This window comes from Eulemur rufifrons, chromosome 1 (genome assembly GCF_041146395.1).
Source record: "Eulemur rufifrons isolate Redbay chromosome 1, OSU_ERuf_1, whole genome shotgun sequence".
In the NCBI taxonomy this organism is placed as follows: domain Eukaryota; kingdom Metazoa; phylum Chordata; class Mammalia; order Primates; family Lemuridae; genus Eulemur; species Eulemur rufifrons.
In genome coordinates this window covers 44,482,024-44,495,658 of record NC_090983.1, presented here as the reverse complement: position 1 = coordinate 44,495,658, position 13,635 = coordinate 44,482,024, and the positions used below count along the sequence as shown (strand labels likewise).

General features: G+C 31.4%; 1 protein-coding gene across 1 annotated transcript in view; it reads left to right on the top strand.

Annotated features, from left to right (window-relative positions):
- Positions 1–13,635, top strand: part of ZNF804A (zinc finger protein 804A) — a 291,600-nt gene that overhangs the window by 23,741 nt on the left and 254,224 nt on the right. The window lies entirely within an intron of this gene.

Sequence of the window (13,635 nt, the reverse complement as noted above, 5' to 3'; positions counted from 1 at the left end):
TTCCTCCTATCAACAGTGGTACTGCACACAGAAGAAGCCATCTGCTATTAGGCAGACAAGAAAGTCATTCTCTTTATTTGCTGGAAAAGAGCAATGCGTATTTGAGGAGCAATTACTTTGTAGTGTAGTATTCTTTATTCTAGTCATGAAAGAGGTAACTAAAAATGTCTGAATATTATCAGCTGTTCCTTAATTGAAATCTACAGTAACAGTGAGTACATAGAGTTTCATCCTCAAAATTCAAAAGCAACTGAATAGTTAATATCTATAAGATATTACAGATGAAATTTTGGGAATGATGAGATATTAGAAATAAATATTCTAAGAATAAAAATTTGACATGAAATAAAAATAATCTTCATTTTAATGCTTGCATGAAATAAAAAACAAATTCTCAAATATAAAATAAACTGAGAAATAGTATCTATATATCTTTTGCTTTTAGGGAAAACTGTCATATTCAAAAGGATGGTTAGTAGGATTTGGAAAAAATCCAGAAATTATTGAAGACTTCTCAAGTATTTTGTACCAGTCTACTAAATTTATGTAAATTCTAAATAGGGGAAGATCACATTTATCATATCTCTTATTATGTTAATTGTTCCAAGAAACTTTTGTTTTGTTAACTTTTTTGTATTTCTTAGGATCAGATTAATTGTCATCAAAATCATGCCAAGTTTTTATAAATGACACATGATGAATATCACGAAAATATGCATTTGTTGAAGATGACATCCAAACCCAGCATTTAATACCGATGGAAGTTCACTACACTTAAAGCATGATTGTCATTACAATGTCCACAATCTTAAAAAAAAGAACTACATTCACAAACACACACTCATGGGCACACACACACGTACACACATATACCCTGACATGCAGTATATGGTAAATATAAATAGCAAGATTGTGAAGGAAGTTGTCATATAGATGGGTTAAACGCAAATCATCTTTACTCAGATTACAACATTCCACTAGGCCTCAGAATTTAAGTTAATAATCTCATTTTAAGGGGAAAGCATAATCAAAAGACACTAATCAAATAGTATCAAGAAATCAGTAAGTTTATTTAAACAATCAATCAAATGGACTAAGAATTCTCAGATTATGTCTAGGTGTTCCAAGAGTCTCACAAGCATGTTAGGATTTCCCATAATTCATTGACAAAGGTAGCTAAAATAATGTTGGCCCATTGATCCATTTGCAATGACCAGTAGATTAAAGCAGCATTGACCTCTTTTTATTCAGATGTTCTTTCATAGAATCTTGATTAAATATACTATAAGAATGATTGCACACTATGTGTATGTGCCAATGATTTGTGCACATAAAATGGTTAAAATGGTAAATTTTATGTTATGTATATTTAACCACAATAAAAAAGGCTTAAAAATACTATAAAAAATCTACAAACTAGCTATAAATATAATGCTTCTAGACTTCTGTGAAAGTCTTTCATCTTTTTTGGTGCAAATATAATTTTAAGCATCTAAATTTCAGTATTCCCATGATTATGCACGTGCATCTCTGCACGTGAGAAATGCAACTGTATCATATTTTTTTCAGAGCACCAGCAATGATTATATAAAAGACTGAGTTTATGTGCCAAGTTGGATTGCATTTACAATTGCATTTACAATTTTGAGAAGAAATATTTTCATAATTTTTCGAGTTATTCATAACATAGGTTCCATGTTGAAACAAAAAAAATGGGGCTCAATCCGTAGTGTTCTAACTTCTATGATGCTGTAGTAGATTTGCTTCCATCTGTGAGGGGCCACAATTCCTTTTTCTGCCTAAACTTCTAAGCACTTATTTTCCATTTGTTTTAATTTTGTAATGTTCTTTGTGACAAGCTGATTTTCATTTGGAATTGATCTCTCTATAGTTTTGACATTTATAAACAGGAAGCACAACAGCTGATTAATAATTAATACTGCATTACAGAGTAAATTTTGAAAATATACCAATTGGTGAATGAGGGTGGGTGAGTGGCTCACAAACTGCTTCTGCATGTTGAATTCCAGTATTATATTACTTAACAGCAGTAAATGATTTTTCCATTTGTGATGGGAACATTCTATTCTTCCTAATCATTAAAACAAGCAGATATTTTGATTATACCTAAAAGGCACTCATGGTATTACCAAAATGATTTAATATTTCAGAACTCTGTCTGAATTTTGTAATTCAAGAGCTCCTAAATGAAAGTATCAAGGATCTCGTTGGTAGGGTGGGAGGAGAAATAATAATAAACACATTTCCCTTCTAGTAAACATCAATTTTAGTAAAATAATGTGTGAAGGATGTAATTTTAAAAAGTACCTCAAAATGGAAGAAAATCATTAGTCATCAGGTTATACAGTATCATTAAGCACTGTATTTTTGCTTTCCTACCTATTTTTTCCTATAAAAAATCATGTGTTAAATTTATTGGAAAATTAGTCAACCTGAAACTTTAAAATTATTATATAATGTAACATTTTACTTTCAGATTGATAAAGAACAGGTATGATCTAGATCTGTGTTTTCTACGTAATCTAGAAAAAATGAATTAGTATTTATTTCATTACATAGAGATGCATATAGTACAAGTAATTATTCACAGTGAACAATAGAATATATGTAGATGGATGGAGAGGTAGATAAATTACTACATAAAATGCACAATTTTAAGTGGACCAAATTTTCATAAATCTTGTTTCAAACTCTTTTAGCTTTTATATTAATACTATAGAATTGAGTGGAATGAATTATTTTATATTATATTATTTCTATTACCAGTATATCAGTTAATAGTATTCTTTCATAAACTTATTTTGAGCAATATTGTTAGTATGTCCCCATTCAAATTCTTCCTATAGATGAATTTAAATAAAAGTTTTAAATATAATTTATTGTATTTGAGATTTTATACAGCTAAATATTAACCAATAGCCTAACATTGAGGATTTCTTAATATATGATACTTGGAGAACAAGGTAATTTTCCACTTTCTTCCTTATAATCTCTAGTGTCAATTTTTTTGATTAATGTGTATTTTGAATGCAGCTCGAGCTGTGTATTTTCAGCATTGTGGATGGAGTAAAAATGTTCATTTAATAAATTTCTACATGCCATCTTTCTGTTTAAAAATATATTAAAGATTGTGTAAAATTATTGAGAGAATTTATGTTTCTGGAATTTTTAAAACTATTATTAGATACTTACATCCTCATAGAAGTTAAAAATCCACATTATATCCTGAAGTCAATGAGGTTAGAAAATAAATTTTCTTTAACCATATAGATATATTAGATATATACATTTTACCATAAATAACTATTGCTGCATCTGAATTACATAGAAATAAAATTCCTCCAGTGTTCAGAATATGAGCTCAATAAGTAAGTGATTATGTTTATCTGTTCATGCTGCCCTCTTGGTAGATTTTGTAATGGTCACAAATTTAGAAATGATGTATCTTTATGACTGAAGAGAAGGGCATAGCCCCTAGCCTCTGTGTCTAATCATTAGAATGTTGCGGTTTTAAACAAGTTCATGACTGTATAATTAAACTAGTACACCTGAGAAATATTTTGATATAATCAAATTATAATGACAAGTTATTTTTCATTCCTTCAAAATAGTCATTTATAGGAATTAAGTGTTCATTATTGTAAAAATTAAGATAAATATTGCATAAAAGACATTCAAACGATGTTGACTGTCATATATGTGTATTATATAACATCAGAAATTGAGAATTAATACTCATTAATAATAATTGCATACTTCTTTATTCACAGATAACATTATAGTATCTCAGATGCATCTCTAAATGAAATTTCTCCCAATGTCTAATTTAGGTCCAAGTATAATTGATAAATGTACAGTTCTATTCTGAAACAAAACACATGTTTTAAGATGGTGCTTAATGCTAGCAACCTAGTCTGGAATAATGCCAATACCAGAGAAGGCTAAATAGGAAATTCATTAATTATGCTCTGTTTACCATTTTATTGTCACCTCCAATCATTAAGATGATCTATCTTGACTACTCTCATTAGTACATAAAGTGAATCATAATACAATTGAATTTAACCAGTATATCAAAATTTCTTATTTGTGTCAGAAAAAAATGTTGACTTATTGCTATCTAGAACAAAGATGAATTTATATTTAATTTTAATTATTTAGCTTTCTAATTTATATGCTTCTGAGATGCTCTATTGTTATACAGAAACATTTTGTTACTTAGACACTTTGCATTTTTACTGAAAAATTTCACATCTGTGTTCCATTTTTTTCCTAACTGGATTGTATTCTGAGAGATCTTGTCTTGAAATTAATCAAATCTATAATGTGTCTACATTGAACCAGTCTAATAATTAGTTTGAGATTGGCATTTGGTGTATATTGAGTGTACATGCAAATATATCGTGTAAATTATGCATATATAAGGTAAGCAGAAAATATGTATATAATTTTATCTTTAGCATTGTGATTTCAAAATTTTCCTTGATTAAATATCCTTTAAATTGCATAGGTAGCTAAGAAAGATTAAGAATGGATTTGTTCTAGGAAGCTCTTCAAATTAAAGTCTCAACTAGGTCAAGAACCTAACCTCAGTCTTGAGAACTACCAGTCTTAGGATTCTTAATTTATTGAACCAATGTGGTAGTGAGCTGAACTTCAACTTCCTAGGAGAGTTTAGAGGGAATTAAAACAGAAGGAGAACTAGTTCATTCAATTTTATTCAAAGGGCAGTTTCTTATGTCACAGGCTCTGGGATCAAAATAATGAACACAAATAGCCCCTATCCTACCCTGTGGAGCCTGGATCTGTTGAGTTGATAGGCATTAATGGAAACAGTTACAAAGAAAATCTAGCATTGCTGTGTTACAAGAGTTCCATAAGAGAAATATTTTGTGCTATGACAGCCTATAATAAGATGTACTATATAGACGGGAGATCATCAGATTCTGTTGAAGATGAACTTTAGATATTAATAATAACAGCAGGATAAGTAGGAGTTAAGTTAAGGAGGAGTGAAGGACTGTGGGTTGAGATATCAATGAAAGTCCCACATCAGGGGGAAGCAAAATTTATTGGAGAAACTGAAAGAAGTCTTATGTGGCTGAAGCAAATAAAGACACAGGCTTGTTCAATATGAATCTCTCCAGAATAGGTTAAGAGCCAGATATGCAACACCATTTTCATATAACTATATAGAATTTTGATTTTCCCCCAAAATAATGTGTTCAGTGAAGCCATTAAGTAATTGTGGGCATGTATATGGAACATTTTGTGTGTGTGTGTGTGTGTGTGTGTGTGTGTGTGTTTAAAGAGCATTCTGACTATAGAATGAAGAATAGAAAGTAGTCAAGGAGTATGTGGGTTTTCCATATTGAAGGTTATTACCGTAGTTCAGATGAACAATGAAGGCATTTGAACTTGGAGTAGAAATGTTCTAGATGGTTAAAATATCATGAATTCAAGGGGATTCTGAGAGTTACCACACCTTGTGGATAACTTGGACTGGAGAGTAAAGTTGGGAAAGGTGTCAAGGACAATTTTCAATAGTACTAACTTGGGGTAATTGATTACAAAATCTTTGACTTGTCACAAAGTGAAAGATTTTTTTTAAGCATAGAGTTTTAAAGTGGGAAAAGTAGTGGATTGTATGGCAGGATCCAGAAAAATTTGATGAATCCTTGATTTTATCCTATGTTTCCATGTACATCATTCTTTTAGGTTTCAATAAAGAATTTTTAATTCTAATAGAACGTGGAGAAAAAAGGACTCTAGATTGAAGGAGCAGAATGCAATAAAAGCTTTGATATTAATAAATAGAATAAGTGATTCATAACTTGATAAGTTTAATTAAATTTAACCTTCAAAATTATATTTCTTAAAAAAGAGGAAACAAACAGAACAACTATAATCAATGATAAGTTAGGGTATACTTTAAAATAACTAAAAGAGTGGAATTGGAATGTTCCTAACACAAGGAAATGATAAATGCTTGAGGTAATGAATACTCCAATTATCCTGATTTGATTAATATACATTGTATGCCTGTACCAAAGCATCACATGTACCCTATAAATATTAATATATGCAACAATTATGTACCCATAATAATTAAAAAAATCAATATCTCAAATAAACAACCTAATATTCAGGCCCATTGATAAAATCAAATTTCCCAAATTGAAGGTCTAGGGAGAGTTTCCTATATTTTTCCAAGTTATATGTCACAACTTTGTAATAAACTGGATAGATGACAAAAAGGAATGGATTCAGGATAATGAGAGTTGTTAGATGAGCAAAAAATAGAAAATAGTTGCATGCAAATATACAATAAATAAATTTCAATTTTATGTACCATTGAAATGGAAAGCCTAGGCAGGGCGCTGTGGCTCACACCTGTAATCCTAGCACTTTGAGAGGCCAAAGTGGGAAGATTGCTTGAGCTCAGGATTTCAAAACCAGCCTGAGCAAGAGGGAAACACCCCTGCCCCCACCCCTTGCCCATCCCCTCCTCATCTCTACTTAAAGTAGAAAAAATTAACTGGGCTTGATGGCTCGCACCTGTAGTTTCAGCTTCTGGAGAGGCTGAGGCAGGAGGATAGCTGGAGCCCAGGAGTTTGAGGTTGCTGTGAGCTAGGCTGACGCCACGGGCACTCTAGTCTGGGCGACAGAGCTAGACTCTGCCTCAATAAAAGCAAAAACAAAATAAAACAACAACAAAACAAGCCTATTGGTGTTAATCATAAATGCTAAATTCTAAAAATATTAGTCAAAACTGCAATATTAAAATTAAAAAGTTTAGGGCAATAATCTCTATTTATTGATAACATCTGCATTGAATGTTCTGAAGTTGCTTGTTGCAAGTGCCTTTATTGGACATGCATGTTCTCGTGGGCAAAGAAGGGAAGAATATAATAGAAGATGCAGTGTAACTTTTTTGTTCTGGTTTACTTATGCTATCCCTGGCATTAGGCTGGGTGCTGGGGTTATATGTATTAATTAGCCTTAGAGGGCTAGAGGTTTACTAGTTGAAAGCAGAGTCACAAAATAGGTATAAACCATACATTTGATCTGAAACCAACATATTAAAAATAGGTTTTCAAGCCATTCTTTGTTAAAATAATGTCTTAAAAGCAATATTGTTCTTCCAGGACTCCTTTTAGTCTTTTTTCCATCACTTCTTTACTAGCTAGTGGTTCTTTCTTTTAATTACCAGGTCTTCTGCATTATAGCAGTTTCTGGTAGACTCGTGATAAAATTAAGTGACTGAAAAAACTGGTATGTTACATTCCTACGTGGCATTTTTACTTCTCCTAGATTTACAGTCTTAGATAAGGCTTAGGTAAGATCCAAGAGATAATTTATTCAACCACTATTCAGAAATTTGAATACTGAGATCAAGTGAGAGGCTATGACCTGTTCAAGGTCATTAGCTATTAAGTACTAGAGTCAGGACACCTCCTGCTTCCCTTCAGGTCCGTTTACTCGTGGGTATGAAATCTAAGCTAAATGCCTCCTCTGATTTTTTACAAGAACCTCTTAGTGCCCCTTTCTTCTAACTTCCTACTTCCTCATAGGAATATTGTATATAAATTTAAGAAAATATAATGTGCTTTATGTGTTTTGTGCTTCCAGATTGAAAAAAAAAAAGATTTATGCCAAAATTAATTCATTTGCAAAAGGATTGCTTTTATATATAATCACACACAAAAGTAATATTTGGAAGAAAATTCTAAGGCTAAAAATTTAAGGTTTAGTCTACTCATCTATCGCTTATAACAGAAGCTATACAACTAATGACCCATTCATCATTTTGAAATTCTACTTCCAATCTATCGGGCTGCTAAATGCCTGGAGATGCAGAGGACTGGAGTGAGGCAATCATATTAAAATAAGTACTTTAAAGTTGAAAGTTACAAAAATAAACTCTTTATGCCAAGAGCTGTTGGGCAGCTTTGAAATTAATTTCTAAATATACAGAAATTAATTAATTTCATATAAATGAAATCATTCATTTTAAAAATACATTTTAAAAGTATTTCACCATTAATATTTATTAAAACTTGACAGATATGTATTTTATGGTATTCTGTAGAGAATAAATTTAATAAATATGTGGACAAAGTAAAGAAAATATATTTTTCATAGGGAAAACATTCTAATAATTATATCACTGTGGAACTAAAGCATATTGAAATTTCATACAACTGTGAATAATTTTAAAAATAGTTCTAGATTACATGGCATATACTGTTTATATATTATATGAAATATTAGCAGCCATTCAAGCATCTTCAAAAACCTATAAGCCTTGTACATTTCTAGGCTTTGAATTAAGCATGTCTCCAGACTGAAAACAGATTTTACCATTTACCTAAACAAAACATGGATAGGAAATCTGCACCTCCTTTCACTCCTAGCAAAAATAAAAGCAATAATGGAAAACAAGTGTCAGGAAGTCCATTCTAAAGCATAATTATAGGGGTTTTGGAGCTACCTGTTATTTCACTAAAATTTCCACATTGTAAAAGTTTTAGAGTGTAAATGTTATACCTGTTTCATTAATATATTAGTCTAGGTAATACTACTAAAATTCATTGGCACAGCATCTTTTTAATTGATTCTGCATTTTAATTAGGATATTTAATGCTGAATTTGGAAGCTTTTTGAATATGTTGGAAAAGAGCAATCAGGACAACACTGGCACTGATGAAATAAAATGAATATAGGTAGCTTCCAACCTGCATTTGGTATATAATTAATATCATGGTTGAAGGTAGAATTGTATCCACTTTTTCCAGATGAATAAAATGCAATTTGGAAAACAATTTCATTGTTAAGTTGGTGTTTAATTTTAACCTATAGATTTCTCTCTTTCCCTTCCAAAAGAATTATTTGATTTATGAAACAAAAAGCACCCAGGAAAGGTTATTGTCTACAATGAAATAAAGGAGGACCGTATATTAAACTAGAAAAATTTTAACTTTTATGAGCCTCTGACAAAGGACACTTGGATATGGCGAATGTGGATATAAAGTGATTTGGATCAAACAGAAGATTCCCATGAAAGAGAGAAAAGCATATGAAAAACTAACATATAGAAGTAGGCATATAAAGTAAAATAAAATATGAAGAAAACTCACTAGTCTCCTTTGAAACAATACTAAATAATAATGGGATATCAGACTTGACAAAAAATCTAATTTCCATACTGGCGTTGGGACCTGAATACTTTTACAAGTGGTTAGTAGAAGTATATAATGATACAAATAAATAAGAAGTGTCTATCAAAAATCTTAAATATTCATACAGGTTACCTCAGTAATTCTATTTGTAACAAAGTTTACATAGTGTTCTCCATCTTAAGTATAAATACTATGTAGTTTTACATTTTCAATCAGTGAGTTCAACTATATGATGTTAAATTATCTTTCATTCACCTTTAATGACTACTGTGGCATATTCCACTATATTTGGTAAATTTTAGCTATTACACTAGTACCATTTAAATTATAAATCTCATATTCAGATAAAATCATAAAACTATCTTATATCTTCTTTCTAAACTTCACCAGTTCTAGTTTTGGCAGAGTAGAAAAAAGAAAAGCTAAAGAAAAAGAGATAAGTATCCCTTTCCTTATCTAGCTAGCGATGTGGTATTTTAGTCACATATAGAAGGTCATCAGTTTAACATTGACTACCTATGGATGCCTTCCTGTAACAAATATATTAGTAATGGGACTGGCATTTTAGAAAGGTAATGCTTGGTAGTCTTAATATATGGTTCTCTGATATCCAGGCAAAATTTAATCTTTTCTACCCAACCTCAGCTTTGCTTACCGAATCATCTTGCATCTGGTAGCCCTTTTCTTTATTGACAGCTCTGTTGGGTGAGGTGTCAGAAAGGTATCCCAAGTCTCACTTCCACGGTGTTTCCTTGGCCAACAGGAAGCTTATTCAGCAGTGCCATTCCCAACAATGAGCTTATAAATTACATCAGTTCTGTTCCCTCTCTACCCTGCTATATCTCTTAATTATACTTTCTGTAGTCAGGGATAGATAAATGTGTCTATTGCATAAGCAGAATTCACAGCTGGAAATAAAATGTCAATTATTTTATCTAGCAAACATCCCCAATCTCTGTAAGTGATCCTTTTGGAATTTTTCCTCAAAAGAAGATAGCTGTAGCAGTGCTAATTAAAATCATGGTATTTCCTACCAGGCAAAAGAAACCACAAGACTTCTTCCCCAGTTTTCTGCTTAAATAAACTGGATGAAGGGAAAGAAGTAGAGGTCAGTATGGATAATGAAAGTAGTTTATGAAAATAGTGGCCTTGAATGGAGGTAAGTAGCCCCAATCATTGGTTATTCTTTAGATTATGAGGTTTTTATGTTACTTGCTTTGAGGACAAAAAGTCCCACTTAACATCCTGATGAAATTCTTGCAATCTAACATAAATATATAATCACAAATGCACACTAAGAAATTGGTACAAATCAATACATTTTAGTACTTTGTAAAAACAAAATGGTTGTATAAAGTAAAAGCAACCTAAATTTTTAATATAAAAGAAAGATTTGGAATTATTCTAAAGCTAAACTCAAGAATTGTCCCCAGTCCCCATTTAAATGAGCCCCTTCTAAGCTCTAAGATGGACCCTAGCAATGTGCTCATACGGCTGTAAGTTTTTTTAAAAAAACTTACAAAACTAAGATATCTAGCTGCAATTGGTTGGAATTTTTCCAACTTCTGTAAAATATGGGTAATGTTAGTGTATATGACACTTCTTGTGCTGTATGAAGTCTGATGGTTTCAGACAAAACAACATGGACAGTTATCACTGATAGTTAAATGGAGTGAAGAAGAAAGTATTGAAGTTATAAAACTCATATTCCCAGATATCCAAAGTCTTCAATAAGTCAGTTGTTAGATCCTAAGAATAAATTGCTTATAGAATTATGTAGCTTGATATAATGTAGCAATATGTCACAGATTCATTTAAATTACTCTTTGTATACTTTGTTTTTATTAATTTGTATATTTTATAGAATTATTGACCAACCACAATTCAGTTATGATAGAAAAGTTTTATCCTAGTGGAAAAAAAAGCAAATTGTGTAGTAGGGAGAATAATTGCCTCCCACAGATGTCCATGTATCAGTCTTTGAAACCTGTGAATATATTACTTTACATGGGAAAGGCAAATTTGGTTAAATTGAGGATATTTAGATAGGTGAGGTTAACCTGGAATATCTGAGTGGGTCAAATGTAATCATAATGATCCTTGTGGGAAAAAAGTGAGGCAGGAGAATCAGACGCAGACAAGGTGATATGATGGCCTAAGCAGAGGGGTGGAGTGGGGAAGGAGGGAAGGAGGTGTAAATGTGGAGGAGTGGGGAAATTTGAAGATGCTATACTGTTGGTTTTGACCAGGATAGGGACAAAGAATACAGGTTGCCTCTGGAATTAGAAAAAGACAAAGAAATGGATTCTACTTTAAAGCCTTTAGAAGGACCACCGCCCTATCAACTCATTGATTTAAGCTAAATAACACCTGTTTGGGAATTCTGGCCTCCAGAATTGTGAGGCCAGAAATAGATTTGTGGGGGTTTTTAAAATTATTATTTCAAAATATTACAAGAGCACAGATGTTTTTTGGTTACATGAATCACTTTCGTTATGCTTGAGTCAGGGTTATGTGTGCCCATCACCCAGATAGTGTTTATTGTATCTGCTACATAGGTTTTCTCCCATCTGCTCCTCCCCTGCACCCCCTGCTTGATATCCACTGAGTTTTACTTCCCTCTGTGCACATGTATGCTCATTGGTTAGTTCCAATTTAATAGCGAGTACAGGTGGTGTTTGTTTTTACATTCTTCAGATACTTCACTTAGGATAATGGTCTCTGGTTTCATCCAAATTGTTGCAAAAGGCCTTAATTCACCTTTCTTCATGGCTAAGTAGTTGTTTTAAGCAACTTTAAGTTAGTGGTCATTGTTACAACATTAGAAAACTAATACAAAGTGAAAAACTGAAAGAAAATGTGCTATTTGTCAGCCTTAAATTTTCATTTGCTGTTTATGTTCTTTATTGAAAATTAATATCCATTTGTTTAAAATTTTGTATTGGCAATTTTGTATTCTTTTTCTTAAAAAAGAAAAGCTACATAAAGCATGAGACTCACAGATTGTATCTTTCCTTGCATAGACAAGTGGTTAAATTTTGCAGCATTTTTTCTTCTTTTGAAATAATTATAGTATTCAGCTTATCAAAGAGACATTATTCTTTTGGTAAGTATTATTGCGAAGGCCTAAGCTATTGTGTAATTCATTCTCTTCTTTAATTGTACGTACCTGTTGGGCAAATGATATATATACATTGAACAAGACAGTTCTTCTTTCATGGTACAAGCACTTTCTCATCTAAAACGACTACATATTGTTTGTCTAACACCGTAAAGAATTTTCTATGGAAGTTTAGCAATAATTCAAACCAGATGCTCCGCTTCAAGAATAAACAGTAGCTTGGCAGTAACATTATAAACCTGTCTACTTGCTTTTATTTAGAAGTCATTAAGCACTACAGCAAAGTAACTAATTACTGCTGTTCAAGGTACTGAGGTACTATAATCACCTTGCATAGAGAGTTAGTACAGGAGATAACACAATAATAATGAATCATATATATATATGTGTATATGGAAAAAGTATTATTAAAGAAAGCAAATAAAATATATTCTCCACAATCTTAACCTTTGCATTTTAGTATATCTGAATTAGTTAATAATAAATTGAACTCAATGGGGATTGATTAACTTAACAATTCAATATCTCATCTTAGTTGCTGAAATATTATAAATGAGTTTAATATTTTATATGTCTAATTTTCTCCATTAAAATACCTTGTGTAAAAGCACACAAGGGTTTTCCTATTGGGAATTATGCCATTTCATTCTCCTACCCTGAATGTTTCATTTGTTTGTTTACTTGCTTGCTTGCTATTTTTTCTAAGACACCAAGCTTTATAATAAGTTACTTAAGATCACAGACAGTATACACTTATTGCATAGTTGACAAATAATGATATGTTAAGGAAATACCAAGAAAGATTAATAATTTTCAGTTATTATACCTGATCAGAAATGAAAGGAAAAAGAGAACATTTTTTTTTCTTAAATTCCACTGCATTAAAAAACATCAGAACTCTCAGGTTTGGATTTTGAGCTATTTTCTCTTCCTTGTCTATTTTTATAATTCTATTACAAATTTTGAAATATAGTTGAAGTGAAAATTATTCTTATAATTTTGAAATAGCTCTTAATCTTCGTATATGCATGGACACATACACCACTGCATAAATTATATAGAAAGTAAAAATTTATTTTCCTGATAGTTAAGACCAAACAGTTATAAATGTCTTTAATCAAATGTTCATTGACTCAATGGCTAAAATGAAAATATTTTAGTGTTTCTCCCACTAAAATAAAGCCAATATTATGCCAGTGAAATATTCAGTAATTTCAACTTTCTTGTTTTTTTCTTCTTCTGTGTGTGTATGTGTGTGTGTGTGTGTGAGAGAGAGAGAGAGAGAGAGAGAAAGATTTGAGTGTTCTCTAT